The following is a 6,874-nucleotide window of genomic DNA, read 5'->3' as shown; positions in this document are numbered from 1 at the left end:
AGAGTTTCTGTCATCTCTAATGGGATTTCTCAGAAAAAAATCCCAATGATCACGAAATGCAATAAATTCTGAGAATCAAGGTGGGTCTGTGAAATTTGCTGCTTTGCTGCAAATGTGAGGGTCTTTTGGGGAATGGCAGGCTTTGGAATAATGGATTTTGTTCCAGAGGTCAAAAATCCTTTTAATGATTAATCTCTACTCCACTTAATTCTGAAGCAGATAAATTCCAGCAGATTTTAAATAAAGCTAAGCAGAAATATTTAACAGTATCCAAGATTACCTCTGTCCTCCCTGCTCCTGACATAAACAGTTATAGACAGGCACACATTAACTTTTTTTTTATTTCCAAAATATACTTTATTTATAAAAATCTGGAAAAAATACATGACAAAACATGTCCAAACAGCACCTAGTCAAAAAATACAAACAGTGCAAAGGAGGTCAGTTTCCTTCAATACAGAAGTGAGTTGCCTCACAACCCTTCCATTTCATTTTTCATGCCGTATACATTTTACAGCAAACAAAAATTTTCCGGATACAGTTCGAGGGGTTTTCCATGGATCCAGCCCCTCAGTTCAGCTTGGTGTGGGGGACCTTACACAGTGGTCTTTCCCCATTGAGCCTTCGCTGCGGCTGCCCCAAGCTTTAGTGTGTCCTTCAGCACGTAGTCCTGGACCTTGGAATGTGCCAGTCTGCAACATTCGGTCGTGGACAACTTTTTTTGCTGGAAGACCAGCAAGTTTCGGGCAGACCAAAGGGTGTCTTTCAACAAATTGATCGTCCTCCAGCAGCAGTTGGTGCTTATCTCGGTGTGCGTCCCTGGGAGTAGCCCGTAGAGCACAGACTCCTGTGTTACAGAGTTGCTTGGGATGAACCTCGACAAAAACCAATGCATCTCTTTCCACACCTGCTTTGCAAAGACACATTCCAGAAGGAGGTGGGCAACACATTAACAGGCAAAGGCACAACATACAAACATACTTGCACAGACACAGACTGTCATAGATCATAGAACTTGGTTGTGTGGAAGGATACCCATTACACTTGTGCTGGTTCATTGAAGGAGCTATCTCCTTCCCTTTTAACAGCTATTATTTGATTTCCTATGGCACTATACATAGTGAGTAGAAGAATATAGGCCTAGAAATCAGAACAAGCCCAACTTAGGGCACAAATTCCACACTGAAACCGATGAGCAAGGGGATCACAAAAAATTGATCTTCTCGCATCATTATGTGTGACCAGCATGCTTGCAATGCCAGTCATGTCCCAAGATTAAAAACTGCCTACAAAGGCAAAGATCAGCAGGGGTTAGGGGTAAATTGGGATGGAACAGAGTTGAAAGATCATTGACCTCTCTCTGCACAGATGCTGCCAGACCTGCCGAGTATTTCCAGCACTTTGTTTTTAGTCTCTTTAAACACCACTGGCAGAAACAGATAAAGAAAAGTGTGCCATCAGTATACAGTTGGCTGACTGGTACTGACAGCATCCTGGGAACTTGGGTGTGCTGAACACACTCACACAGCACAATCAAAATCCAGTTTAGCATCCCAGCCCTGGTCAAAGTTATGAAGTCCATATGCAGGCTATTGCAAGAGACTGGAGCGTTCAAGTTTAATGAAAACAATAAAAGACACAAAAGGCAACTCAATTGCTAACTTTAATCATGTTATTTGAAAAAATTGAAGTTTTGAATTAATACATTTTGTTGAAACCTCTACTTTTGATATCAGAAATTGCAGATACTGAAAAATGTCAGACCAAGCATTTTTAGATGAAAAATATTCAGAAACCACTTGGAACAATTTGTGGAAAAAGGATAACACAGTTCCAGCCAGTCCAGATTGTGTAATTAGGAAGAAAGAACTTACATTTATATAGTGCCTCTCACGACCTCAGAATGTACGCAAAGTGCTTTACAGTCAATGTGACTATTTTTGAAGTAATACACCACTATTTATGGAACAAGCTCCTTTTCATTGTTGAGCTCCATACATTGACTGTGTCTGTACTCCTTGTCTACATCAGCCCTCCCTGCAATATGCGCTTCCTCTTTTAAATATTGTCATCCATCTCCTTTCATATCTTTTGCAATCCTCTAAATATGTCCCAATATGTTTCTCTCCTGCCCTCCACGCTATCACAGGCCTTCTCTTTTGTTCTTCTTCCCCACCCTTTCCCCATTCACTTGCTCAAACCTATTACATTTCTAACCTTTGCCAGTTCTGATGAAGGGTCACAGACCTGAAAGGTTAACTCTGCTTCTCTCTCCACAAATGCTGCCAGACCTGCTGTGCATTTCCAGCACTTTCTCTTTCTTTTTCAGATTTCCAGCATCCACAGTATTTTGCTTTTATTTTACTGTTAATTCACTGCCACTTCTCTTCCAGGAATGCCCACCAAGAAGTTCTGCTCTTCTCTCTGACAGGATTTCTGTTTGTCTCTTTTACCTTGTTTACCTTCGTTGCTTTCCATTTCCCTCCTGATGTTCGATAAAGTGTCTACCAAAACCTGTTTTCACAGCCACATCTCCTTCCTCAGTGACTGTCTCTGACTCTGACTTATTCAGCGTGGATTCCAACTGAAGTTCCATCCTTCATGTTTCAAATCCACCCAGGATTACAGGTATCTCCAAGACATCCAAAGTTCCTTGGAGTGCTGTTCTCGCTGCATCCTGAGCTCCACACTCAGTGCCATGCGCTGCCACATGTACACATACGACCTTTCTTTCCAGAAGCACCAATTGATCTTGTCTCAAAGCTCTCCTGCTCTGTCGTTTCATTTCATCCTTTGTCTTATCAACAAATTAAGAAAAGACTTTTTTTCTTCCTTTCAGGTGTTAAGGAACGCAAGCTCTAGCATGTAATCGCAGGAGGTGTAACACCTGCCTTTTACCTCCTCTCTCCTCACCATCCAAGGTCCCGCATAAAGCCTGGCACGGGTATAAAATTAAACCCCGACCACAGCCAACCCAAATCCGACCCGGGCCTGAGCCCTTTAATTATTTTTCGCGCTCGACCCGACCTGACCTGACCCGAATCTCCTTCATCCGTTCCGGCAGCAGGCTTTTCCTGCAGCTGGAGTTGTGGGGAATCATGGGTAAGCCTGATCCCGTGACTTCCCGGAAGCAGCACTGTCCAGCCCGACCCGACCCAAGCCCGAATGCTGGGCTCGGAATTTCGACCCGACCCGATCCAAAGCCGACACATGTAGTCGGTCTAGTCAGGTTCGAGCCGGGTAGCCAGGCTTTTGTCCCAAACATTCATTCCAGGTGAAGTAGCGATTTACTTGTACTTCATTCAATTTAGTATACTGTATTCACTGATCACAATGCGGTGTCCACTACACTGGGGAGACCAAACGCAGATTGGGTGACCACTTTGCAGAACACCTTTGCTCAGTCCACAAGCATGACCCCGAGCTTCCGGTTGCTTGTCATTTTAATTCACCACCCTGCTCTCATGCCGACATTTCTGTCCTGGGATTTCTGCAGTGTTCCAGTGAACATCAACACAAGTTCGAGGAACAACACCTCATCTTCCAATTAGGCACTCAACAGCCTTCTGGACTCAACACTGAGTTCAACAGTTTCAGGCCATGACTGCCATTTTGATTTTTGTTTTGAACCATATGTCTTAAACTTGTTTTTCATGTTTTTGTTTTCAGACAGAGTTGTTCGTTACTCTGCCATTAGCACTCTCTCTGCACAAATGCTTTGTCTTTCACTATGGATATTACTACTCCCTTTGGCTTTTGTTCCATGACATCTTTGTCATTTAATTGCTCCTGACCTCCGCCCTATCACAGACCCTCCCTTTTGGTCTTCTTCCCCCCTCCCCACTTTCACTTGCTCAAAGACGATCACATTTCTAACCTTTGCCAGTTCTGATGAAAGGCCACAGATATGAAACATCAACTCTGTTCCTCTCTCCACAGATGCTGCCAGACCTGCTGAGTATTTCCAGCACCTTCTGTTTTTATTCCTAATATGTTTGTCCAGTTTGCAACTAGGTTTCTGTTACTCATAGGGCTGAATTTTATTGGGGCGCCACCATCTGTGGCGGCGCCCTTTGAACTCGGCAGGGCGCCCGCATTTGCCAGCCAACGCAAAGCCCCCACGATATTAATCGCCGGGGCTTATTAGGATCGGGGTGCCGAGCCGCCCTCCCCATATTACGTGGGGTGATGCGGGACAGTCGGTGCAGCGAGAGTTTTGACAGTTGTGCAGCAGGTCCTGGGGCCCTATTTTAAACACCCCAGCACCTGCTTCCTGACAGCTGTCAAAGAAATACTTACCTGACTGCTGAAGAGTGGGGCTGCTGTCAATCTGGCAGCAAAGCAGAAAGTCCTGAAGTTCACAGACCTGAAAGTTAACTCTGCTTCTCTCTCCACAGATGCTGCCTGACCTGCTGAGTGACCCCAGCACTTTCCGCTTTGCTGCCACTTACTTACCCTGCTGTGTCCCAGTGTCCTGTGAAGTTGCGATCCTCTTCTCCCACTCAAGTGTAACATTCCTTCTTGTAGGCGTGCTGCACCTGGGTAAATAATCTTAATTTTGCACATTCCAGGACGTGAGACTTAAATAGACCATAAAAGTTATTACACGGGTTTACAGAGAACACACAGACACAAATGGGAATGCACGGGTGTCACAGCAATGTAAATACATCTTTCACTAAATGTTCCTCACCAACATGTGTGTCCTTTTCTCTGTGGGAATGATGTGTGCCAGCATGTAGCACCAATGTCACATCCCTTTGCACCGTTGGCCTTTCAGGAGAGCCAACGTATGCAATAACATCATTACCATGCCACCATTACTCATGAGCGTCTCCACGGACTCAGTGACATGGAAATTGGCTCAGTCAGCTGCTGCCTCTAATGGTTTACACAGGGATGCTGCAGATGTGGACTGGTGCACAACAGGTGAGTGAGGGTGATGTGTGACTTGCACAGCTCATGTCAGTTCCTATGGAGCAGAGAGCCTTTGTCTGATAAACCACATCCGTACATCCCTACCTCACTGTTAGCCCTGCGTGCAGAGCCTGGGTGCCATCTGCCCCCCCATGCGTCTTTCATGATGTAGGTCTTCAGCGTCCTGATAGTGTGAGGAGGAATCCTGTTGATGTCTCTCATCATGCCAGGCCTGGCCCCTATTGGTTGCCTTGTTGTGCAGAGCAGCAAAGAAAGAAGCTGGTCTATTTAGCCTGTAGTACAGGACATCACCCTATCCATCCAGGCATTGGAAACTCTCTTTCAGCATGCCGATCTCCTGCTCAATGGTGGCTCATGTAGCTCAGTGGCTGGCGTTGCATCTCTCCTCTGCAGCAGTAGTGGAGTCTCTCACTGGTGTCAGGAGCCATGTCTGCAAAGGATAGCCCTTGTCTCCAAGAAGCCATCCCTCCATCTGAGCCATTTCAGCGGCAGCTAGGACTGGCACAAGACCCAGGTGTCGTGGCAGCTGCCTAAGAAGCGGTCACAGATTCGCTGCAAGCAGCCACGGTGTTTCCATACCAGCTTCACCGAGATTGAGAGGTCTTCTTTAATGGTGATGTCTGCAGGTGGTAGCCTGGCAGTAGGGCTGATGGCCATATGAGTGCAGTCTATGAACAGTGTCCTCTAACACTGCTGCTCTGACATCCGATGGCAAAGATTTGCAGGTTGATAGGTAAATTGGCCATTGTAAATTGCCCCTAGTGTAGGTAGGTGGTAGGAGAATGGTGGGGATGCGGTAGGGAATATGGGATTAATGTAGGATTAGTATAAATGGGTGGTTGTTGGTCAGCATAGACTCGGTGGGCCGAAGAGCCTGTTTCAGTGCTGTATCTCTAAATAAAATTTAAAAAAAAATGTCATGTGGGGCCTGTAGATGCACAGCAGCCATAATGGCGGGCTCCCTTAGAGGCTGCTGCTCACGACCGGGCTCCTCTACGTGGATCGCACCTGCCTGCCTCTGGCTCAGCCGGATCCTCACGTGCAGATGATCACACAATGTCGGATGACTCATACCTATTTCCATGTGATAAATAAAGTTGAACCCTGCATGTATTCGAAGGTTCCTAACAGGACAGGGATTGGTGTTGACGGGTACATCAGCTGCTTTCCTGGATCAACTATGTGGCGTGCCATGGCATTGCCCATCTTGGCCAACACTCAGAGTGGCACAGCATGACAACATCAAGATCCGATCAGCTGAATCAATTGCCCCCACCATCCATAAAACCTTAATGCCCCTGCCCTTTCTGGCACGCTCCCCACACACAGGGTGCCTAGTGTGTCATTGCCTGCTCACAAACACAGAGCGTACACTGTTAACGGAGGGATGGTACACGGTACCTCCCTTCATGCCAGGATAGCTTTCCCTCCAGTAATCCCAGACCCTTTTCCTTTCAGATTGCAGAGTTAGACCCATGTGAATCCCCCCATCCCTCCTCCATTTAAGAATGCAGAGTTCGACCCCTGTGTATCCCCCTCCCTCCTCCCTTCCGTAATGCAGAGTTCGACCCCTGTGTATTTCCCCCCTCTCTTCTCCCTTCTGTAATGCAGAGTGAGGACCCGCTGGCTTTTCAGATCGTGAACGGGACAGCACCTGACGGTCACCCATTCAATGAAAAATCCGGCAGTGTTGGTGGAGAGGCGGCGGGCTGTATAATCAGCATAGGTAAGTAAGCATTACCGTATGCTAATTGTGGTGCTGCTGCCATGCAGCGGGGTGCCGCACCGAGGTCCCACCGCCACCAGTAAAATATGGCAGGCCCGTCTCAACGTCGCGGGTCGAGGCGGGCCTCTCCCCACAGCATTTTACCGGTCTCCGTGCCACGACCTGAGGTGTCGAGGGGCCGATAAAATTCAGCCCATGGTGTCCAGATTT

Source organism: Heterodontus francisci, chromosome 4 (assembly GCF_036365525.1).
Source record: "Heterodontus francisci isolate sHetFra1 chromosome 4, sHetFra1.hap1, whole genome shotgun sequence".
In the NCBI taxonomy this organism is placed as follows: domain Eukaryota; kingdom Metazoa; phylum Chordata; class Chondrichthyes; order Heterodontiformes; family Heterodontidae; genus Heterodontus; species Heterodontus francisci.
Note: the sequence above shows the minus strand (reverse complement) of the source record.